The sequence below is a fragment of the Pseudophryne corroboree genome, chromosome 7 (assembly GCF_028390025.1).
Source record: "Pseudophryne corroboree isolate aPseCor3 chromosome 7, aPseCor3.hap2, whole genome shotgun sequence".
Taxonomy (NCBI): Eukaryota; Metazoa; Chordata; class Amphibia; order Anura; family Myobatrachidae; genus Pseudophryne; species Pseudophryne corroboree.
The window spans coordinates 488,526,871-488,552,856 of NC_086450.1; the positions used below are offsets into that span (position 1 = coordinate 488,526,871).

The 25,986-nt window shown below is 45.1% G+C and overlaps 1 long non-coding RNA gene and 1 pseudogene across 1 annotated transcript in view; one reads left to right on the plus strand and one right to left on the minus strand.

The window, feature by feature from the left end:
• Positions 1–1,275: 1,275 nt before the first annotated feature.
• Positions 1,276–1,394, plus strand: LOC134946238 (5S ribosomal RNA; annotated as a pseudogene).
• Positions 1,395–10,638: 9,244 nt separating this feature from the next.
• The window catches only part of LOC134945699 (uncharacterized), a 471,787-nt gene continuing 456,439 nt past the window's right edge, over positions 10,639–25,986 (minus strand). The window contains exon 6 of the long non-coding RNA XR_010182146.1: positions 10,639–10,749. This is a non-coding gene — a long non-coding RNA (uncharacterized LOC134945699). The remainder of the gene's footprint in view (positions 10,750–25,986) is intronic.

Sequence of the window (25,986 nt, forward strand, 5' to 3'; positions counted from 1 at the left end):
GATAAGAAAGGTGTTTCAGCACAGGTGATGGCAATCATACATACGGAGGTAAGTCCAGGAGCAGAGCATTCTGTCCCTCCTGGAGAGGGTCATGTTGGGGGTATGCATTTGGTGAGGGTACCTGGGCACTGCACAGCCCATACCCACTTCAGTGGTACCCTGGTTCAGTAAGCGCCCATTTGGACTTCTTATCTTTATATGCTTTTTTATTAAGTACCTGTTTTTTATCAATATGAGGTAACCAGAACTCTCACGCACTGTACTTGTGTATCTTTGAACATCATTGTATAGATTAGCTGAAATGCTGTCAATCATCTTGCAATAGTGATTGTGTTTAACCCTTTCTTTATCAACATAAGATTTATAACTGTCAGATACTAAATTCAATTTTAGAGACCTGTGTTTTGGTTGGGTCCTGTTGTATCCATTAATTCTAAACAGACTGGAGGGAGTGCTCTGCGTGTATATACCTCTGTGATTTAAATTGTCAGAATCTGGTCTGTGGATTACTCTGTCAACACAAAACAAATAGCTTATTCTAGTGTGTACTTCATTGGCAAACGCAGGATTTGCATGGGGGGGGGGAGGTCCAGAACTGGGTGGAGCAAAGCACGTGGGTGGGGACTGAGGTGACCCAGTATATGCTGGGTCCGTAAAACTAGTGTGTCTGTGTGTGTGTGTGTGTATATATATATATATATATATATATACACTGTATATACACCTATGTGTGTATATATATATATATATATATATATATATATTTATATATACATATACACATATACCTATACACATAGCATATTAAACATGCATATATATATATATATATACACATACAGTACGCGTGTATATATATATGCATGTATTTATATCATATGTGTGTGTTTTTATGTATGTATGTATATACATGTGTATATATGTATGTACAAATTGCACATGGATATATATGTAGTATTAAAATAAAGTAAACTTTTATTAAGCACTTACAAGTGCCACCAGGAAGACAGCAGGCTGCAGAGGACGCTAGACAGCCATTAATAATACTCATGCAGCAAAAAATAAAAATAATATTATTATTATTTTTTTTTGGTGGAGGGGGGTCTCTGGGTGCTCAGAAACCCCCCCTGGGTGCGCCACTGTACTTAACCCTTTTGATAAACCGGTGCATTTTTCTCGTATGTGCTCTCTCATCCAGAGAGATTAGTCACCTATTCTCTGGACAGCAGAAGCACATTTTCCTGCTCTGTGGAACAAGTACTCTCTCATTCAGCAGATTATTGCCATACTCCATAGGATACGCCCAATCTCATCTGATCTTGGAAGCAAATCAGTGGTAGGCCAGGTCAGTAATTGGTTGGGGGACCACTAATGAAGACCAGGTGCAGTAGACCAGCAGCTGAAAAGCAGAAGTAAAAGGCCTTACACACTGGGCGATAATACTCAAAGATATGAATGATCTCGTTCATTAATGAACGAGATACCATTCATAACTTTGATTGTGGAGGAACAATGCTCGGCCCCGCGCTCGTTCATCGCTGGAGCTCCGTCGGCTGTGCGTGCAGGCCAATATGGACGATCTCGTCCATATTTGCCTGCACTTCTATGGAGCCGGGTGATGGGGGGAGTGAAGAAACTTCTATGGTAGGTGTGATCTAGAAGAATGAATTGGGCGTCATACACAGTGACCTGCGCAAATTGTGTTCACTACAAAGCTGCAATTGGGACAATATGAAAAGCGCCATCTAATTTATGATGTTGGTTGGCAACTGTAACATATGCATCGGCTTACACCAAGCACGAATCAATTTCATTACACACCCATGGTTTAAACTAAAGAAAATGGTTTTGCTGAAGTACACCCACATCCTACGTCTCCAGTCATAAGCGGGTGTAAGTGGCATCAATCTGCTGGACTATATATTGGGTTTGCCCACTCTTCTGGGCAGTGTCAGACACCATACGACACTCTATACCAACTAACATTGTACCAACCTGCATCATTGCCATTGTCTCCAGCAACTACTCTACAGCGCCATAACGCCCGACTGTTCCATTTTACTGGGACTGTCCCACTGTCCCTCCTGCAGACAACAGTGTCCCATATAAAGTATGCAGCGGTGCGGCACTCATGCTATTCAATATATACAGTATATGCAATATAATAAGAACAAAGAGAGCCTCCTGGTGCAGTAGTTGGAACAAAAGTTTATCTCATGTCTTTAGTGATTCCACACAGGATCACCGACAGCATGGAGCTTTTGTTTCACAAGTTTTAAAGGGAATTCACTATACACATACAATATACAACAGAATAAAAACACATAGTGTAATCCAGGTTATTAACAATGATATAAACAACCAAGTGATTAAAGAAAAGTAAGAGTTAAAGGGGGATATGCATCATCAACGCTTCTGAAAAGGGCAAGTGGAGAAGTTGCCCAAAGCAACCAATTGAATTATAGCTATCTTTCATATGGTACATTCTATAAAATTATTGGTGGAATCTCAAATGATGGGTTGAACTCTCAAGTGGGGGTATTGATGCAAAATAAACTAGTCATAGGCACGTGCTACAAACAGCCGGATATTAGCATATATGAGGAAGAACAATTCTTGCAGCAAATCGAAAGGGCTGCGGGATTGGGGGGCATCCTAGTGATTGGGGATTTTAATTATCGTGATATAAATTTGAGTAACGATTCATGTGTTAAAGCTAGGGGCAACAGGATCTTAAATATGTTAAAGGATCATAACTTGTCTCAATTAGTTGAGGACCCAACTAGGGGTAAAACTACTCTGGATCTATTAATTACTAATAATGTGGACATTATATCAAACACTAAAGTTGGGGAGACTTTGGATAACAGTGATCATTATATGATCACATTCAACATCAGTTTCAGGAAACATAGCTACAGGGGTTCCACCAAAACATTTAACTTTAGGAAGGCTAATTTCAGTGTGCTGAGATGTGCACTAAACAACATTGAGTGGTGAAGTTTTGTTTCATAGCAAGAACACTTCGGAAATGTGGGATGCTATAAAAGGGTTGCTAATTAGCAATATTTACAATTTATTTATTCCCATGGGCAGTAAATGCAGGAGTATCAAACGCAAACCGATGTGGCTTAACAAGAAGGTCAAGGCAGAAATGGATACAAAGAAGTGTGCTTTCAAAGCATTTAAATTTAATGGAAAGGAGGAGTCATTCCAGTACTAAAAGGAATACAATAAAATAAGCAAAAATGCAATAAGAGCAGCTAAAATTGACAACGAAAAGCATATCGCTATAGATAGTAAAACCAATCCTAAAAAGTTTTTTAAATACATAAACCGTAAAAGGTTAAAAAAGGAGAACATAGGTCCAATAAAAGATGAATTTGGAGTATTGATAAATGATGATGGAATTAAAGCGGAAATACGGAACAAATTTTTTTCATCAGTGTTCACCAGAGAAGAACGGATGGTGGGAGTAGTGCATAACGATAGTGACAGTAATGATTTGTGGTTAGAGACTTGTTTAAGTGAAGAAGTAGTCCGGGAAAGACTAAGCAAAATTAAGATTAATAAATCACCTGGCCTTGATGAACTTCACCCGAGGGTTCTTATGGAGCTTAGGTCACAACTAACAAGACGCCTATACCTGATTTTCAATAGTTTAATTAGATCAGGCATGGTACAGAAGGATTGGCGTATAGCTGAGGTAGTGCCATTATTTAAAAAGGGATCCAAAAATCATCCGGGTAACTACAGACCAGTTAGTTTGACATCTATAGTAAGGAAAATATTGAAGGAATTCTAAGGGATAGCATACAGGAGTATCTGGAGACCGCTAAGATTATTAGCAAGAACCAGCATGGGTTTGTGAGGGACAGATCATGTCAAACTAACTTGGTTAGCTTCTATGAGGAAATGAGCGACAATCTTGACCAGGGAAAAGCAGTGGATGTGGACTACCTAGATTTTGCAAAAGCCTTCGATACAGTGCCTCACAGGAGACTGATCATCAAATTAAAGGAGCTTGGCCTAGGAAAAACTTTTGTACATGGATAAGCAACTGGCTGGATAACAGGGTACAGCGATTAGTGGTCAACGGGAAGCCCTCAAGATGGACACCAGTAGTGAGCGGAATACCACAAGGGTCCATACTCGGACCACTACTGTTCAACATATTTATTAATGACCAAGAAATAGGCCTGGAAAACACAGTGTCGATCTTTGCAGATGATACTAAACTGTGTAGGGTAATTCATTTGGAAATAGATGTAGAGTTTCTACAGAATGACTTATCTAAACTTGAAATCTGGGCGTCTAAATGGAGAATGAGGTTCAATATAGAAAAATGCAAAGTTATGCATTTCTGGACTAAAGACAAACTTGCATCCTACATATTAAATGGGGAAAGTCTAGGGGTAACAGTATTGGAAGAGGATTTGGGGGTACTCATTGATAATAGGCTTAATAACCGTGTACAATGTCAAAGCGCAGTAAGGAAGGCAAGTAAGGTGCTAGCGTGCATAAAACGGGGATTTGAGGCAAGGGATGAGAGTGTAATCCTGTCGTGCAAATATTGGTACGTCCGCACCTGGAATATTGTGTTCAATTTTGGGCACCAATGTATAAAAAATATATCGGTGAACTCGAAAGGGTTCAAAGGCAAGCTACTAAATTGATTAAAGGGCTAGAGGGACGACTGGATACGAGGAAAGGCTTACTACTGTAGGTTGAATATGTATACACTAGAAAAGAGGCGTCTATGAGGAGACATTATTAATATCTTCAAATATGTAAAGGGACATCACAAAGAGTTATCAGAGGAATTATTTATTAAAAGAACTCTGTTTAGGACACGCGGGCACTTGCTGAGGCTAGAGTTGAGAAAATTCCGTATGCAGCGTAGGAAAGGGTTCTTCACTGTTAGGGCAATAAGGATTTGGAATTCCTTTCCAGGGAAGGTGGTAATGGCGGACTCTGTAAATGCATTTAAAAGGGGATTGGACGAATTTCTGATTGAAAATGATATCCAAGGTTATAACCTTTAAAATATTGACGTTGATAATCCAGGTGGAACATGATTTATAATTGTTAACTAGTCATAAAGCATTACTTCAGCAGGTACATTATAATCAACTCAACTTAATACAGAATACAGGTTGAACACGATGGGCATCTTGCCTCTATTCAACCTCAATTACTATGAATCTATGAATCTATTAAAAAAAGCGTGTACATATGGTATGAAATATAGATTGTAAGCTCCAATGGGGGGTATGGACAAATATTCTCTTTAAAGTGCTGCAGGATATGTGTGCACATGGGGGGTGATTCCGAGTTGCTCGCTCGCTAGCTGCTTTTAGCACACACTAAGCCGCCGCCCTCTGGGAGTGTATCTTAGCTTAGCAGAATTGCGAACGAAAGATTAGCAGAATTGCAAATAGAAATTTCTTAACAGTTTCTGAGTAGCTCCAGACCTACTCACAAATAGCGATCAGTTCAGTCCGTTTCGTTCCTGGTTTGACGTCACACACACGCTCAGCGTTCGCCCAGCCATTCCCCCATTTCTCCAGACACTCCCGCGTTTTTCCCTGACACGCCTGCGTTTTTCAGCACACTCCCAGAAAACGGACAGTTTCCGCCCAGAGACACCAACTTCCTGTCAATCACACTCCGATCACTTCAACGATGAAAAATCTACTAAGTTTTGTGCTAAAATACTTACCGCATGCGCACTGCGAACCATGCGCATGCGCATTTTTGCCTTAATCGCTCCGTTGCGAAAATCAGCAACGAGCGAACAACTCGTAATGACCCCCCATAGGGCCTAATTCAGGCCTGATCATAGAAGTAAATTTGTTAGCAGATGGGCAAAACTATGTGCACTGCAGGTGGGGCAGATGTAACATGTGCAGAGAGAGTTAGATTTGGGTGGGTTATAGTGTTTCTGTGCAGGGTAAATACTGACTGCTTTATTTTTACACTGCAATTTAGATTTCAGTTTGAACACAGCCCACCCAAATCTAACTCTCTCTGCACATGTTACATATGCCACTCCCTGCACCCTGTAGTGCACATGGCTTTGCCCAACTGCTAACAAATTTGCTGCTGCGATCAACTCTGAATTATCCCCTATATAAGAGCTGTGTAACGTGTGTGCTAAATAAGAATATATGTGCTGGAATCGGGAAAGTTGGGAGGTATGTTACACTGCAATTTAGATTACATTTGGACAAACCCTCCCAAATCTGGCATCCGTTCACATGGTCGACCATTCATACCGGAACCCCCAAATCTACATCTCGTTGCACATTTTAAAACATGGTTTTGCCCAGGTGCCCAGTTACTTGCTCTTTTTTGCTTTACTTACAACTCAGAATCAGGCCCTTTGGGGGTCATTCCAAGTTGATCGCTCGCTAGCTAGTTTTACCAGCCGCACAAACGCTATGCCGCCGCCCACTGGGGGGTGTATTTTAGCTTAGCAGAAGTGTGAACACCTGTGCAGCCGAGATCTGCAAAAACAGTTTGTGCAGTTTCAGAGTAGCTCTGAACCTACTCAGCGCTTGCGATCACTTCAGCCTATTCATGTCCGGATTTGACGTCATACACCCACCCAGCGAACGCCCAGCCATGCCTGTGTTTTTGAAAACACTCCCTGAAAACGGTCAGTTGACATCCAGTAACGCCCCCTTCCTGTCAAGCTTTTTGCTGCCATCAGTGCGAAGGAAAACTTCGCTTCAACCTGTGCACAACCACAAGGGGCTTTGTACCCGTACGACGCACGTGCGCATTGCGCCCTATACGCATGCACAGAAATGCCGTTACTTCACCTGATGGCTGCGCTGCAAAAACCAGCAGCGAGCGATCAACTCGTAATGACCTCCTATGTTCCACCAAGATCGCAGAGACACTAAACTTTTGCAAAGCACTCATTAAGCTCTTGTGTGACAGCGGCCTAACACATGGGTCAGGAATAGACCAATATAAATTGTATATACTACTGAGCACATACACACATCAAGATGTAAGATTCAGGTACACATTGAGGAGATACAGTATAATAATGAGGGACCTGCATGTGATGATGACAATAATCTCTCACATCTCTCAGAAATGACTTATCACACCTAATGTCAGGGCGATCGTGTAAGTGCTATAGTGCAATGTACCATATTAATGACACGATAAACCAGAACCGGTTATCTTGGAATGACCCACCTGTATATATCTTTATAATCCAGAAATACATTTATCACTTTCATTATTATGATTAGCTTTCCCAGAAATGGGAAGAAAGCAAATACAGCAACTGCCGTCTGATGTGTAAAGACTGCAACTCAGTATATAGACATTGCAACACTTCAATTCATTGTTTATACAGTAGAAACACTCTATAATAACTCATCATTTGACGACAAAATAACTATAATAACTAGTGAAGTGCACCAGAAATTTTTCGGGTTTTGTGGTTTGGTTTTGGATTCGGTTCCGCGGCCGTGTTTTGGATTCGGACGCATTTTGGGAAAATCTCCCTGAAATTTTTTTGTCGGATTCGGGTGTGTTTTGGATTCGGGTGTTTTTTATCAAAAACCCCTCAAAAACAGCTTCAATCATAGAATTTGGGGGTAATTTTGATCCTATAGTATTATTAACCTCAATAACCATAATTTCCACTCATTTCCAGTTTATTCTGAACACCTCACACATCACAATTTTATTTTTAGTCCTAACATTTGCACCGAGGTCGCTGGATGACTAAGCTAAGCGACGCAAGTGGGCGGCACAAACACCTGGCCCATGTAGGAGTGGCACTGCAGTGTCACGCAGGATGGCACTTAAAAAATAGTCCCCAAACAGCACATCATGCAAATAATAAATAAAAAAAGAGGTGCAAGATGGAATTGTCCTTGGGCCCTCCCACCCACCCTTATGTTGTATAAACAGGACATGCACACTTTAACAAACCCATCATTTCAGCGACAGGGTCTGCCACACGACTGTGGCTGAAATGACGGGTTGTTGTGTGTCCCGTCCCCCCCGCCCTCCCTCCCCCCCCCCCCAAGAAAAAAAGAAGCAATCAATCTCTCCTTGCTCAAACTGGCTCTACAGAGGCAAGATGTCGACCTCATCATCATCATCCGATTCCTCACCCCTTTCACTGTGTACATCCCCCTCCTCACAGGGTATTAATTCGTCCCCACTGGAATCCACCATCTCAGATCCCTGTGTACTTTCTGGAGGCAATTGCTGGTGAATGTCTCCACGGAGGAATTGATTATAATTCATTTTGATGAACATCATCTTCTCCACATTTTGTGGAAGTAACCTTGTACGCCGATCGCTGACAAGGTGACCGGCAGCACTAAACACTCTTTTGGAGTACACACTGGAGCCCCGGGGGGCAACCTAGGTAAAATAAAGGCAGTTTGTGCAAGGGCCTCCAAATTGCCTCTTTTTCCTGCTAGTATACGTACGGACTGTCTGATGTGCCTACTTGGATGCTGTCACTCATATAATCCTGCACCATTCTTTCAATGGTGACAGAATCATATGCAGTGACAGTAGACGACATGTCAGTAATCGTTGGCAGGTCCTTCAGTCCGGACCAGATGTCAGTTTTCGCTTCTGCGGGTGGTTTTGGAAATCTGATCCTTTTCCTGGCAGCTCCAGTGGCGGTAAAAAATGAAGGCGGAGCTGTTGGCGGGTCACGTTCTGCTTGACTTGACAAGTGTCTCACCAGCAGGTCTTTGAACATCTGCAGACTTGTGTCTGCTGGAAAGAGAGATACAACGTAGGCTTTAAACCTAGGATCTAGCACGGTGGCCAAAATGTAGTGCTCTGATTTCAACAGATTGACCACCCGTGAATCCTGGTTAAGCGAATGAAGGGCTCCATCCCTAAGTCCCACATGCCTAGCGGAATTGCTCCGTTTTAGCTCCTCCATCAATGTCTCCAGCTGCTTCTGCAAAAGCCTGATGAGGGGAATGACCTGACTCAGGCTGGCAGTGTCTGAACTAACTTCACGTGTGTCAAGTTCAAAGGGTTGCAGAACCTTGCACAATGTTGAAATCATTCTCCACTGCGCTTGAGTCAGGTGCCTTCCCCCTCCTTTGCCTATATACTAGGTAGCTGTCTAGGCTTGAATGGCCTTTTGCTGCTCCTCCATCCTCTGAAGCATATAGAGCAGGCTTTCCCAACCACGGTCCTCAAGGCACACCAACAGTGCAGGTCTTAGTGATATCCAGGCTGCAGCACAGATGGTTAAATCAAAATAACTGAGCTACTAATTAAGTCACCTGTGCTGAAGCCTGGATTTCACTAAAACACAGGTTCTCAAACTCGGTCCTCAGGACCCCACACAGTGCATGTTTTGCAGATAACCCAGCAGGTGCACGGGTGTATTAATTACTCACTGACACATTTTAAAAGGTCCACAGGTGGAACCAATTATTTCACTTGTGATTATGTGAGGAGACCTGCAAAGCATGCACCGTCTGGGGTCCTGAGGACCGAGTTTGAGAACCTGTGCACTAAAACATGCACTGTTGGTGTGCCTTGAGGACCGTGGATGGGAATGCCTGATATAGAGGGTCAAATTCCACCTCGTTACCACCTCTTGCTTCAGTTGATGGCGGGGGAAGGTTCAGGAGTGTTTGCTGGTGCTCCAGTCTTCGGCACGCGGTGGCTGGATGCCGAAAGTGGCCCACAAATCCTCGGGCCATCGACAGCATCCCCTGCATGTAAATAAAGGGAATGTGATAGTCTACTTTGATGGAATTACACCATGCTTGATCTATCCTGTGTACCTGAAAAAATACTTACAGGGCTTTCTCAATAAAGTATTATCAGAAACATCATTAGTTATTAAATGTATACACGTGTATATATCAGATATTACTGATTATAGAATTAAATACGTGTCAGGTCATTAATGATACGATTCACCAATTTAATGATTTCATAGTCATCACGGACCTATTTATAGCACATGATATTTGATCACAGAGATTGTGAAATCTGCTAAATAGAAAATCATAAGGTGCCGAACATTCTAAGGAATCAGGATTATAGTGGTGGAAGGCTTTATTTTTGCTGTATATACACTCCTATGGCGTGTCAGGAGACAGAAAGGAATAGTGTGTGATCCACAAATAAGCTTACATATAGATAAGAACGGGGTGAGCCTTTATTATTTTCAGGTATAAAACAGAAATAAAGACAAATAGAAATGATTTCATATGGATCACAAATATCTATGAGTTTATATTAATTTTGAGGAAAAGAATGTGACACAAAATACTATCTTGATAAGAGATTATTTACCGTCAGCAACTATTGCAGCTCTGGAAGAGCCTACTTAATGTAACAGTGAGATTGGGAATAACTGTATCTATTACTTGTTACATTTGAAAGAATTGATACTGTTAGGAATTTTATCCATGAACTGACAGGTGCTGTTTCTCTTGCAGAAGATACAGCTGTATCCAAGTGTCTTAATGTTTCTTTCTCAGTGGTTACAACACTATTCATGCAGCTCAGGAGTACACATATGTGACAATAAGATCTTATAATATAACCTGGACACTAATTGTGAGCCCTGGTGGAATAGAATAATAACATACACATTATTTGTTTGATCAATTTATTATTATAAATACTGAACACAGCAAGTGACACTAATCAGGGTAATAATATACTGTATAGAACGACATCTGGAATTTTGCTTCTTCTGATGGTGTTATACTTTAAATCCTGGGAGGGATTAAAAATAAGAAAGTTAGGAATTCTATCTAAGGCTAGAAGAAAATAATAGTGTGAATGAGAGTTACAAATATTGGACGCGTTTACATGAATCACACACTTCTAGTACACTCTTGACTAGATATAAATAACATTATACAAGCTAATCTAGTGTGCAGCTTCTTATTTTAATCACCATTTCTTTCTTATGTACACCATTCTATTTTTCTTTTAATATTTACTGGTTTTAGTATATTACAATAAAAGTTATATTTTAATATATAATTGTGTGCACCACCATAGGGCATTTCGAACCTTTCTCTCTTTTTTTCTCTTGCATGTCCTTGTTGTTGTTTTTTTAAATTCTGTACCACCAAATTCATTGTATGTGTAAAACATGGGACGTGCTGGAATTTGCCCACATGTAATGCATGCACAATATTGGTGGTGTTGTCCGATGTCACAAATCCCCAGAAGAGTCCATTTGGGGTAAGCAAATCTGCAATGATGTTCCTCAGTTTCCGTAAGAGGTTGTCAGCTGTGTGCCTCTTATGGAAAGCAGTGATACAAAGCGTAGCCTGCCTAGGAACGAGTTGGCGTTTGCGAGATGCTGCTACTGGTGCCGCCGCTGCTGTTCTTGCTGCGGGAGGCAATACATCTACCCAGTGGGCTGTCACAGTCATATAGTCCTGAGTCTGCCCTGCTCCACTTGTCCACATGTCCGTGGTTAAGTGGACATTGGGTACAACTGCATTTTTTAGGACACTGGTGAGTCTTTTTCTGACGTCAGTGTACATTCTCAGTATCACCTGCCGAGAGAAATGGAACCTAGATGGCATTTGTTATCGGGGACACAGTACCTCAATAAAATCTCTAAGTCACTGTGAACTAACGGCGGATACTGGATGCACGTCTAACACCAACACAGCTGCCAAGGACTGAGTTATCTGCTTTGCAACAGGGTGACTGCTGTGATATTTCATCTTCCTCGCAAAGGACTGTTGGACAGTCAATTGCTTACTGGAAGTACAAGTGGTCTTCCGACTTCCCCACTGGGATGACGATCGACTCCCAGCAGCAACAACAGCAGTGCCAGCAGCAGTAGGCGTCACACTCAAGGATGCATCGGAGGAATCCCAGGCAGGAGAGGACTCGTCAGACTTGCCAGTGACATGGCCTGCAGGACTATTGGCGTTCCTGTCTAAGGAAGAAATTGACACTGAGGGAGTTGGTGGTGTGGTTTGCGGGAGCTTGGTTACAAGAGGAAGGGATTCAGTTGTCAGTGGCCTGCTTCCACTGTCACCCAAAGTTTTTGAACTTGTCAATGACTTCTGATGAATGCCCTCCAGGTGACGTATAAGGGAGGATGTTCCTAGGTGGTTAACGTCCTTACCCCTACATATTACAGCTTGACAAAGGCAACACACGGCTTGATACCTGTTGTCTGCATTTCTATTAAAATAATTCCACACCGAAGAGGTGATTTTTTTTGTAATTTGACCAGACATGTCAATGGCCATATTCGTCCCACGGACAACAGGTGTCTCCCCGGGTGCCTGACTTAAACAAACCACCTCTCAATCAGAATCCTCCTGGTCAATTTCCCCCTCAGCACCAGCAACACCCATATCCTCATCCTGGTGTACTTCAACACTGACATCTTCAATTTGACTATCAGGAACTGGACTGCGGGTGCTCCTTCCAGCACTTGCAGGGGGCTTGCAAATGGTGGAAGGTGCAAGCTCTTCCCGTCCAGTGTTGGGAAGGTCAGGCATCACAACTGACACAATTGGACTCTCCTTGGGGATTTGTGATTTAGAAGAACGCACAAGCTTAACTCTTTTAATTTTTCTAGCGAGAGGATGAGTGCTTCCATCCTCATGTGAATCTGAACCACTAGCCATGAACATAGGCCAGGGCCTCAGCCGTTCCTTGCCACTCTGTGTCGTAAATGGCATATTGGCAAGTTTACGCTTCTCCTCAGACGCTTTTAATTTAGATTTTTGGGTCATTTACTGAACGTTTGCTTTTTGGATTTTAGACGCTCTCTACTATGACATTGGGCAGCGGCCTTGGCAGATGACGTTGATGGCTTTTCATTGTCTCTGCCATGAATAGTGGCAGCAGCTTCAGCACTAGGTGGAAGTGGATCTTGATCTTTCCCTATTTTACCCTCCACATTTTTGTTCTCCATTTTTTAATGTGTGGAATCATATGCCAGTAATATATCAATAGCAATGGCCTACTGTACTGTACTACTATATATACTGGTGGTCATCAAATGCTGCACTGTACTACTATATACTGCTCACAACAATGCAGCACAGATATGGATACTAGAAATGACACAGAGCTGCAAGATACAGCAATGGCCTAATGTACTGTACTATTATATATACTGGTGGTCACCAAAATGCTGCACTGTACTAATATATACTGCTCACAACAATGCAGCACAGATATGGATACTTGAAGTGACACAGAGCTGCAAGATACAGCAATGGCCTACTGCACTGTACTACTATATATACTGGTGGTCACCAAAATGTTGCACTATACTAATATATACTGCTCACAACAATGCAGCACAGATATGCATACTTGAAGAGACACGGAGCTGCAATATACAGCAATGACCTACTGTACTGTACTACTATATATGGGTGGTCACCAAAATGCTGCACTGTATTACTATATACTGCTCACAACAATGCAGCACAGATATGGATACTTAAAGTGACATGGAGCTGCAAGATACAGCAATGGCCTACTGTACTGTACTACTATATATACTGGTGGTCACCAAAATGCTGCACTATACTACTAGATAGTATATACTAGTCACACAATAATGCAGCAGATATTGAGCACTGATCAGCATACTGTCTAGAACTGAGTCTGACACGGAGCTGCAATATACAGCAATGGCCTATTGTACTGTAGTACTATATACTGGTGGTCACCACAATGCAGCACACTGAGCACAGATATTGAGCTTTTCAGAAAGAGAATGTAGCCACGTCCTGTCTGCTCAATCGCCAATGCACGAGTGAAAATGGCGGCGACGCGCGGCTCTTTATATGGACAGCGGGATGATGATGTTTTCCTCCGTTCGGGTTTTGCGTGTAAGGCGGGAAGATCCGAGGCTGCCTCGAACCCATGAAAACCACGTGAAGTTTGGGGTGATTCAGATCTCGATGAACCGAACCCGCTCATCTCTACTAATAACACAATAGTTGTGTCATGTTATTTATATAGTTATGAGACTTGTACCATGCAAGCCAACATGGATGGCGTAGTGGTTAGCATTACTGCCTTACAGCACAGAGGATGTTTTCACTTTTTCCATGAAATGCAGGAGCCTCAGCACTTACATCACAGGGTACATGTTCTTGGAACTGTAATATCTTTGCTCTGACTGTGTCTGTGGTTACATTTGCTTCTTGCGCCACAGCTACAAAGTCAACCTCAGGTGTTACATTTTGCAGTGTTGCTGTAGTTACTTCTTCATCATCCGCTTGCACGCCTACAGACATTAATTGCTGAGAGACTGACATTTTGTTCATGTAATCCCTCATACAATACTGCTGCAGTCACTTCATTTTGTGTTATACAATACAGAGCCGGCCCAAGGTATATGCAACATAAACTAATGCCTTGGGGCTTTCCAAACCTAAGGCCGGTGGAGGTTTGGGGCACTTGGATGACAGCTCTGGCTACTGCGACCGGACTTCATCATGCAGCCAGTAGCAGGGAGCAGATAGTGGGAAGCGGCTGGTTACGCCTATGGCATCGGCTATTTGGGACTTCAGGCACCTAGACAGCGTTATGTGCAGGAAGGGGGTGATTGATCGCACCTCCCCACGCCCATTAGTTCCTGTGCGGCGTACCCCATGCGGTATGTGTGGCTATGAGGGCTGGATACACCTCCCTGCGCTGGCCGTGCCCCCTCCCTTGGATGCACGGCAGCTGCATTCTTACAGTATATTGTGCTTCAGCAGTCAGCAGCACAAGCAGCCTGGCAGCTCTTAAGTCAGCTCAGCATGCATGAGTTAGGGGTGCTGAGCCGACTGCTGCGAGGGGTGCTGTGTGCTGCCAGGTGAAGGGTGCTGTGGTGGGAGTGGGTTCTGTATGAGTGATGCTGAGCTGGGTAGGGATTGCTGTGGGTGACGGGTGACAGGTGTGGCCTGCTGCTGCTGTGATCTGTGCTGCTGGGTGATTGGTGCTGTGCTGGGAGCGGGTTCTGTATGAGTGGTGCTGTGCTGGGTGAGGATTGCTGTGGGTGAGGGGTGATGGGTGTGGCTAGCTGAGGAGTGCTGCTGTGATCTGTGCTGCTGGGTGATGGGTGCTGTGCTGGGAGCGGGTTCTGTATGAGTGGCGCTGTGCTGGGTGAGGATTGCTGTAGGTGAGGGGTGATGGGTGTGGCTGGCTGAGGAGTGCATACCCTCCAACATTTTACACATAAAAAGCGGTACAAAATAGAAAAGGGGCGGGGCCACGGGTAAAGGGGGAGTGGTCACGCTCCTTTTCCTATACTTTTAATGGAAGTTTGGAGAGCCAAAAATAGGTACAGACCATGAAAAAAAGGTACTGTACCTATTAAAAAGGTCCAGTTGGAGGGTATGGGAGTACTGTGTGGTGATGGGTGTTGTGATGGGAGCGGGTTTTGTATGAGTGGTGCTGTGCTGGCTGAGGGGTGCTGTGTGCTGCTGGGTGATGGGTGCTGTGCTGAGAGAGAGGTTCTGTATGAGTGATGCTGAGCTGGGTGAGGATTGCAGTGGGTGAGAGGTGATGGGTGCTGTGATCTGGGTGATGGGTGCTGTGCTGAGAGAGGGTTCTGTATGAGTAGTGCTGTACTGCATGAGGATTGCTGAGGGTGAGGGGTGATGGGTGTGGCTGGCGGAGGAGTGCTGTGTGGTGATGGGTGCTGTGCTGAGAGAGGGTTCTGTATGAGTGGTGCTGTGCTGGGTGACGATTGCTGTGGGAGAGGGGTGATGGGTGTGGCTTGCTGCTGCTGTGATCTGTGCTGCTGGGTGATGGGTGCTGTGCTGAGAAAGAGGTTCTGTATGAGTGATGCTGAGCTGGGTGAGGATTGCAGTGGGTGAGGGGTGATGGGTGCTGTGATCTGGGTGATGGGTGCTGTGCTGAGAGAGGGTTCTGTATGAGTAGTGCTGTGCTGGGCAGGGACGTGCAGTGAGCTAAATGGCTCAGGAGGCACTGGCTAACCCCAGAGCCAGAATTCCATGCAACACATGAGCCAAAGGGTACATCTGGGCATTATACACAGGTGCATTAGTATAAACTCCTGGAAATTTGGTAAGTTTTGATCAGAGATGTGCGGAAAAGATAAGCAGATGAGGCACTGCCTCCCCAGCCATAGACTTTTTACTCCAGAGTTGGGGATATAAAAATTATTTGAATAATGCAAAGAAGATATTTCAAACAAATTATTAGTATTTTTCATATACTTTATTCAGTCAAAACTCTGGTTTAAAAGTAAGTATGACAGGAATGGCTCTGCCTCACCTTCCTCAACCCACCGCACATCACTGGTGCTGGGTGACGATTGCTGTGGGTGAGGGGTGATGGGTGTGGCTGGCGGAGGAGTGCTGTGTGGTGATGGGTGCTGTGCTGAGAGAGGGTTCTGTATGAGTGGTGCTGTGCTGGGTGACGATTGCTGTGGGAGAGGGGTGATGGGTGTGGCTTGCTGCTGCTGTGATCTGTGCTGCTGGGTGATGGGTGCTGTGCTGAGAAAGAGGTTCTGTATGAGTGATGCTGAGCTGGGTGAGGATTGCAGTGGGTGAGGGGTGATGGGTGCTGTGATCTGGGTGATGGGTGCTGTGCAGGGTGCCTATGCTTCCTGTGGCTCTCCTATATATTGATCTGCCTCTGGTTCTATAGTGACCTTCCACAACCTCCCATGTTTCTATTCCACTTCTATAGCAAACTTCCATGTTGTATAATTATCTACACTTTTTATAGATACTGTAATTCTACGGTCATCGCACCAACAACTATTCGCGGGTGTGACTCGTTTGCTGCGGCAAGTGTGCATGTTTGCGAGGTCGTGCGTATATTTAACCCATGACGCATTTACGTACGCAGCACGGGTAAGCTGAGCGTGGCTACATCTGTAGCTTGATAAACCCCATTACGGGTGTAGCTTCTGCAGTCATGCTTTGTACAAACATAACTGTGCAGCTTCTCCAGTCAGTCTCTGTGCTGACACACTGCACTGGAAACACTCTGTGCTGACACACTGCACTGGAAACACTCTGTGCTGACACACTGCACTGGAAACACTCTGTGCTGACACACTGCACTGGAAACACTCTGTGCTGACACACAGCACTGGAAACACTCTGTGCTGACACACTGCACTGGAAACACTCTGTGCTGACACACTGCACTGGAAACACTCTGTGCTGACACACTGCACTGGAAACACTCTGTGCTGACACACTGCACAGGAAACACTGTGCTGTCTTCACTGCACTGGAAACACTCTGTGCTGACACACTGCACTGGAAACACTCTGTGCTGACACACTGCACTGGAAACACTGTGCTGTCTTCACTGCGTTCTATGGAGCTTCTGCACTACATGCAGGCTTGGACTAGCCCACAGGGGAAACCACCGGTGGGCCCCTCTGCCTGGGGGCCCTCCTCCTGCTCTAAGGATCAGGTTCCAGACTGTGCACGTGAATTATACCTTATACATGTGTTACCTTGGCCCTTATTCCGAGTTGATCGCTCGCAAGGCGAATGTAGCAGAGTTACACACGCTAAGCCTACGCCTACTGGGAGTGAATCTTAGCTTCTTAAAAGTGCGACCGATGTATTCGCAATATTGCGATTACAAACTACTTAGCAGTTTTAGAGTAGCTTCAGACTTACTCTGCCTGTGCGATCAGTTCAGTGCTTGTCGTTCCTGGTTGACGTCACAAACACACCCAGCGTTCGCCCAGGCACTCCCACCGTTTCTCCAGCCACTCCTGCGTTTTTTCCGGAAACGGTAGCGTTTTCATCCACACGCCCATAAAACGCCGTGTTTCCGCCCAGTAACACCCATTTCCTGTCAATCACATTACGATCGCCGGAGCGATTAAAAAGCCGTGAGTAAAAATACTTTCTTCATAGTAAAGTTACTTGGCGCAGTCGCAGTGCGAACTTTGCGCATGCGTACTAAGCGGATTTTCACTGCGATGCGATGAAAAAGAACGAGCGAACAACTCGGAATGAGGGCCCTTATACTAGACTATGGTGTATTATCTACAGTACATTGCTGTTATTACTCTGTTATTACTCTGATACATTATCATGTATGCAGCAGCTGAATTTACTGTATATATTTATGAAGGGGCCCAGACGTTGCACTCTCTCATGGTTAGTCAAACCAATGAGGTGGCAGGCCACACCCCTCTGCAGACTGGCCACACCCCTAACATAGGTTCCTACCACTGCATTCCCCCGCTGGGTCCTGCATGCCCCAGTCCGACACTGACTACATGTGTGCCTAAGATGGTGTCTGTGTGCTGCTCTTGGCGTCTAAGGGGGTAATTCAGACCTGGGCTGCTAACTTTGTTGTCCTGCGATCAGATAGTCGCCGCCCCCAGGAGGAGGGTAAATTTGCTGTGCAAGTGTTCGATTCCCATGTGTACACCGAGCTGCAAAAATCCACTGTGTGCAGTGTGTGCAGTGCAGGACTTACTCCTACAGTGTGATGAGAACAGGCTGATGGGGGCCGGAACTGACATCACACACCCGTCCTGAAAACGCTTGGACACGCCTGCGTTTTCCCTGATACTCCCAGTAAACGGTCAGTTACCACCCACCAATGTCCTCTTCCTGTCAATCACATTGCGAACGCCTGCGCGATCGGATTTTTTGCACCATTGGCGATGCCCTTTGTTGTTATCCGACGGACATGCGCATTGTGGTGCATACGCATGCGCAGATAGTACCTGATCGTCCGCTAGGTGAAAACGCACATCAGGTCTGAATCACCCCCTAAGCTTGTATGTCTGAGTTTGGATGTCTTGATACGTTACACCTAGATACCTGGGCACTTCACTCCTATACGCCTGGGCCTATAACCTGTGGGGAATGAGGTGTGTACAGGTGTAATCTGCAGGGTGTATATAGGCACAAACCAGCGGATGTCTCATACTAGCCCAGTTACCTATCCAGTGGTGTCGGTTACTGAAGATGAACCAGTCCAGCCGTACTCACTAATATACACACATGGATAATGGATATACAGTACATGACGGATCAATTCAGTGACGTTTATACCGCTCACCAGCCAGTGAGTGTATACTGCAAATGGGTAAAAGTGCAGGGATGTTGGAAAAGCTTTATCAGCAGGTAAACATCAGGGGGAACATTTACTAAAGTTAATTTTGAGATTCAATTTTATGAATCCATAAAATCAACTAAAATTGATACTAATTGAACTGCAAAATCCCTTAAAAAGTCCCTAATTTATTAATATTTGACTTTGCATTCGATTTTCACATCAAATTTGATTTTTGGTTGGTTTTAAGTACAAGCGATCTTGTGTTTGGTTTCGGAAATACTGTCCAAAAATGAACATGAAGATCGAACTTAACTTCCTCATTCCTTCCTATTGGGCCAAATGTATCACATGCACACTAACTATCAGAGGGGGGGGGGGGGGGGGGGGTGATTGGAAACACCTGTGCACACTCTAGAAAACTGCAAGTGAATGTGAAAGGAAGTTCCTTAAGCACACAAAACTGATGTTTGTTGCTTAATTTTAGATAAGCATAGAAGTGATTATTTTTTGCCCATACAAAAATTAGAAACAAAAAATATATTACTGTAGAATATAATTTTGTGCTATTTTATTGTAAAAAATAAACGTCTTGTAAATAATTTATTGTCACCTGAGTCATAAGAAAAAGACAGACATTGGGACTGCAAATGAATGTCCAACGCACATGTCCAATCATCAAAGGATGAGTACGATCTGCAGAGAAGCTCATTATAGATGGCCACCTACCAACACAGTAGATACCCTGTTCTCCTCTTTTACACCACTTCTGAGCACTTGGAAAATAGGATTTTAATTACCTACCGGTAAATCCTTTTCTCGTAGTCCGTAGAGGATACTGGGGTTTCATTTAGTAACATGGGGTATAGACGGGTCCACTAGAAGCCATGGGCACTTTAAGAATTTGATAGTGTGGGCTGGCTCCTCCCTCTATGCCCCTCCTACCAGACTCAGTCTAGGAAACTGTTCCCGAGGAGACGGATATACTTTGAGAGAAGGATAGATAAAGATAGTGGGGAGATTCCAAACCAGCACACACAAACCAGAGGAAAGCTATGCTAACCCAACTTTAATCAGGAACAGCAACAGCTGAACCAACATTACTTAACCAAGTAACAGTGCAGGAAGAACGAAGCACCGGGCGGGCCCCCAGTATCCTCTACGGACTACGAGGAAAGGATTTACCGGTAGGTAATTAAAATCCTATTTTCTCTTACATCCTAGAGGATACTGGGGTTCCGTTTAGTACCATGGGGATGTACAAAACCTCCCAAACCGGGTGGGAGAGTGCTGAGGTTCCTGCAAAACTGACTGACCAAACTGAAGGTCCTCAGAGGCCAAAGTATCGAACTTGTAGAACTTAGCAAACGTGTTCGGACCAGACCAAGTAGCCGCTCGGCAGTCCCCCAGGAAGAACCCACCGACCTAGTAGAGTGGTCCTGTACAGATATTGGAACCGGCAAACCTGCCGTGGAATAAGCATGCTGGATAGTGAGCCTGATCCAGCGTGCAATTATCTGCTTTGAAGCAGGACAGACAATTTTATTGGGATCATATAGAACGAACAGCGAGTCAGATTTCCTGTGACAAGCTGCCCTCTTTACGTATACCTTCAAAGCCCTCTCAACATCCAAAGACTTTGAAGTAGTGGAAGTGTCGGTGATAACTGGAACCACAATAGGTTGGTTGATGTGAAACGCAGACACCACTTTAGGAAGAAATTGCTGACGAGTTCTCAGTTCAGCTCTGTCCTCATGGAAAATTAAATAGGGGCTCTTGTGAGACAAAGCCCCCAGCTTCGACACACGTCTTGCTGAAGCCAACGCCAACAGTGTGACGGTCTTCCACGTAAGATATTTTACATCCACCTCCTGCAAATTGAGATTCCAAGGTGCCGTGGAAGGCATAAAGGCAGGTTGGATGCACAGAACACCTTTTAAAAACATATGGACCTCAGGGAGGGAAGCCAATTGTTTTTGAAAGAAAATGGACAAGGCCGAAATCTGGACTTTTATGGATCCCAGACGTAGGCCCACATCCACACCTGCCTGTAGAAAAAGCAGGAAACGCCTCAGGTGAACTTTAACCGCAGAATAAGTTCTGCTCTCACACCAAGAGACATATTTCTTCCAAATATGGTGGAAATCTTTAGACGTTACCCCCTTCCTGGCTTAAATCATAGTTGGAATAACTTTATTAGGGATCCCTCTTCTGGCTAGAATCAGCCGTTCAACTTCCATGCTATCAAACGTAGCCGCAGTAAGTCCTGATAGACGAAGGGGCCCTGTTGCAGAAGATCCTCGCAAAGAGGTAGAGGCCACGGATCCTCGAGAAGCATCTCTAGAAGGTCTGCGTTCCAGGCCCTTCTTGGCAAGTCTGGAGCAATGAGGATTGTTTGAACCTTTTTCTTTTTTATTCTTTTGAGAATTCTTGGGGTCAGAGGAAGTGGAGGAAACACGTACACCATCTGATAGACCCATGGAGTCGTCAGAGCATCTACCGCCACTGCCTGTGGGTCTCTCGACCTGGAACAATACCGATTGAGCTTCTTGTTGAGACGAGAGGCCATCATGTCGATCTGTGGATATTCCCACCGACGTGTCAAGCACCTGAACACTTCTGGGTGAAGGCCCCACTTCCCCGGGTGCAGGTCGTGTCTGCTGAGGAAGTCTACTTTCCAGTTGTCTACTCCCGGAATGAAGACCGCTGACAACACCACAGTGTTTTTTCTGCCCAGAGGTTAATTCTTGACACCTCTGACATTGCTGCTCTGCTTTTCATTCCGCCCTGTCGGTTTATTTACGTCACTGCCATTACATTGTCCGACTGGACTTGAATGGCCCGATCATGAAGAAGATAAGAGGCCTGCAGAAGGGCATTGTATATGGCCCTGAGTTCCAGAATGTTGATTGGAAGGACAACTTCCTGACTTGACCATCTTCCTTGAAACTGCACCCCCTGAGTGACTGCTCCCAAACCTCGGAGGCTTGAGTCCGTGGTTAAAAGGATCCAGTCCTGAATTCCAAACCTCCGACCCTCGACGAGGTGAGAGGTCTGTAGCCACCACAGGAGAGAGATCCTGGCTTTTGGTGACAGACGAATCCTCTGGTGCATGTGAAGATGCGATCTGGACCATTTGTCCAACAGATCGAGCTGGAAGGGTCTTTCATGAAACCTTCCGTATTGAAGAACCTCGTAAGAGGCCACCATTTTCCCCAGAAGGTGAATGCATAGATGCACTGATATCCGGGTTGGCTACTGGACGTCCCGAACCATCGACTGGAATACCAATGCCTTTTCCAACGGAAGGAACACTTTCTGTGACTCCATGTCCAGTATCATTCCCAGGAATGGGAGCCTCCGTGTTGGCTCTAGGTGAGATTTCGGAAGGCTCAGAATCCACCAGTGATCCTGGACAAGTTTGGTTGAGATGCCAATGCTGTCCAGTAACCTCTCCCTGTACGGCGCCTTTATCAGAAGATCGTCCAGGTACGGAATTATGTTCACTCCCTGCTTGCGAAGTATAAACATCATCTGTGCCATCACTTTGGTGAACACCCTCGGTGAAGTGGAGAGACCAAATGGCAGGGCTTGGAACTGGTAGTGACAGTCCTGTAGTGCAAACCATAGATAACCCTGGTGAGGTGGCCAGATCGGAATGTGAAGGTACGCATCCTTGATATCCAGAGACACAAGGACCCTTTCTCCAGACCTGAGATCACTGCTCTCAGAGACTCCATCTTGAACTTGAACACTCTTAAGAATGGGTTAAAGGACTTGAAGTTCAGAATTGGTCGTACCAAACCGTCCGGTTTCGGTACTACACAGAAGTTGGAATAGTATCCCTTGTTGTGTAGATGAGGTGGAACTGGAACAATGACCTCAGTCTGTACCAGTTTTTGGATGGCCTGCAGTAAAGATATACTTGCCTCTTGTGAAGCTGGTAAGCCTGATTTGAAGAATCTGAGGTGGGAGCTCTTGGAACTCCTGTCTGTAGCCCCGGGAAATAATATCTATTACCCAGGCATCCCAACACGAACTTGACCAGATGTGACTGAAGAATTGTAGTCGGGCTCCCACCTGACAGACCTCCAGGCCTCGTGGTCCACCATCATGCTGAAGGCTTTGAGGAAGCAGAGCCTGAACTCTATCCTGAACACCTGCAGTTGCTGGTTTGCGTGGTATACCTCTTGCACCTCTGGAGGCCAAAGAAGCACCTATGGATTTTCCCATAAACTTGGCTGTCTGAAAGGACTGTAAATTTGAAGCTGAATAAGCTTTCCTGGCTGGGGAGCTGTGGAAGGAAGATACGTAGACTTACCTGCAGTAGCTTTGGAGATCCATTTGTCTAGTTCATCTCCTGTGAATGGTAGACCTTCCATGCCTTTCCTGGAGTCCACATCAGCAGTCCACTCGCGTAGCCACAAGCCCCTGCATAAAAGATCATTAACTATTGTGGAAGCGCCTCAGCAGAGGATAATAATATAACTTAAGTGTATATTACAAACACATTTCTGAGATCCTGCGCTAGCCAAACAACTATGTGTAAGATTGTACGGCAAGGAAATAACAAGAAAAAAAGGCTGCGCTGAATATCAGAAAATAAAAAGATAAGAGAGCCAACGTATAAATAAAAAATAATCAGATTTAATGAATACAGACTGTGAATAATAGAAACATTAAGAACAATGAAAAAAAGCATAAATAATGCTCAGTCACTTATCCCGGGGTGTCAACACAGTTCGAAAGCTTATAAAGTGCTGCAGCTGTAATTTAGAGGCTTAAAATCCATATTCCATATCTGGAAATGAGTGCCGCTAATTAAGCACAGTGATGAACAGAGGGTGCAATGGTCAGGCTCCAACAGCAGTATGTGGCCAGAAACATTCAATACGTAATACCTCTCCGATGGGCTGGTCCGTTTACCGGGCGTCCCCGGTCGGATGTCCTGCATTGCCCACAAATGCTCTGCAACGGATAGGAGATGGAGTGTTGTAAGCTATCAGCTGGCTTGGGCGGCATAGATTGCATCAGCCGCTTGAGACAACAATGCAGACCGCAGCGTGGTCATGTAGTTTCTGAGCACTGCACCGAACGTGAGACACCTGAGCAAGGTGTGTGGAGAGGCGGGTCCTAACGCGTTTCGTCATGCTCCACGTGACTTTTTCAAAGGTGATTTTAGCACAATTAACCCACAAAGAGCCCTTCAGGGAGACATAGAGTAATTTGGAGCGAGCCCCCACTGCTCCCTTATCGCTAATGCCAAGCTTAGCCGGGTCGCAGACTAAGTACCCTGATAGGGGACTTAGTACATTAATAATCACCCCCCCCCCCCCCGCTATGACCCCCTGTTACCACAGAGGTAATCTGTAGTCACACTGGAGGAGCTGCGCGTCCCTGTCAGTCAGCGTCTCTGTCCATTGTAGAGGGAAAATGGCGCTGGTGAGCTGCTGGATCTTCTCATAGTGAAGCCACGCCCCTTCCTTCGATGGCACGCAGTCTTACCTTTTTTATACTGGCTGAGGTAATCTGTTGCTTAAAATGGAGAGAAAACCGTTTTAAGGCTGTTTTTGCCAGTGTGGGTACTGTGTACAGTGTGCTGAGACGCAGCTGTGTACTGTGTCTGGAGACGCATTCCGCCCCGTTTAGAAGCCGTGCGTCTCAGTACCCTCATGCCGCCATAATGGTTGGCGACCTGCTAGTCGGGACGCCAGCTTAGTACTCACCACATTTCTTTCTTCTGGCTCTGTTAGGGGTGGCGGCGTGCTGCGGGAATGTATGCCCGCCGTGGTGGGGCTTGCGAATAATTCCCTCAAGAGCACAGTGTCCTGTCAGTGGAGGATGGGACCATTAACCCTTCAAGAGGTTGGCCCCCCCTAAGTCCCACGAAGTAGGCAGGCTGGTGCCAACCAGCCCTACCTGAAAATAACAAACATAGAAAATAAATGCAGAAAATTCTTCAGGAGCTTTCTTCAGCGTGACCGGCTCCTCCGGGCACATGTTCTAAACTGAGTCTGGTAGGAGGGGCATAGAGGGAGGAGCTAGCCCACACTATCAAATTCTTAAAGTGTCCATGGCTCCTCGTCTATAGCCCATGCTACTAAATGGAACCCCAGTATCCTCTAGGACGTAAGAGAAAAAGGGTTATTTCACACCAATGAAGAAATATGCAAGGCCGCCATCAGGGGAAAAAGCGGGTACTCAGTTTGCAGGCCCAGGCTCAGAGGGGTACTTGCAGTGAGCCAATAATCTCACCTGTGAATTGCTTCTTATTCACAGACACATTATGTCTTTTATATTTGTTGCCACTGTTGGGGAATGGTGTGAGAATACCTAATGACTGGGTACATCTGAAAATCAGTGTGCACTACATAACACTCCTCCTGTATGGTAATTCCCAGTGGGGCCTATGTTTGACTTTGTTTCTTTTCAGTTCCACCATCTGTGTACACTCTCTGTGGACACAAAGTTTCATATGTCGAAGTTTGGGCAAGTGCTGTACCCACTCTCTTCTTTCTCACATTGAACCCCAGTTGGGACTATGTTGGTCATTCCCTGAGTTCCCAGCTGCACACTACAAACCTTTACCGGACTATGGGGGTCATTCCGAGTTGTTCGCTCACTAGCCGTTTTTAGTAGCCGTGCAAACAAATTGTCGCCGCCCACCAGGGAGTGTATTTTCACTTTGCAGAAGTGCGAACGCCTGTGCAGCAGAGCGCCTGCAAAAACATTTTGTGCAAAACAAGACCAGCCCTGGACTTACTCTTTGTGTGCGTTGATTCTAACGTTGGAGAGATGGATTTTTACGTCACACACCTGCCCAGCGTTCACCCAGCCACGCCTGCGTTTTCCCTGGCACGCCTGCGTGTTTTTTCCAAATACTCACAGAAAATGGTCAGTTGACACCCAGAAACGCCCCCTTCCTGTCAATCTTCTTGCGGCCGCCAGTGCGAT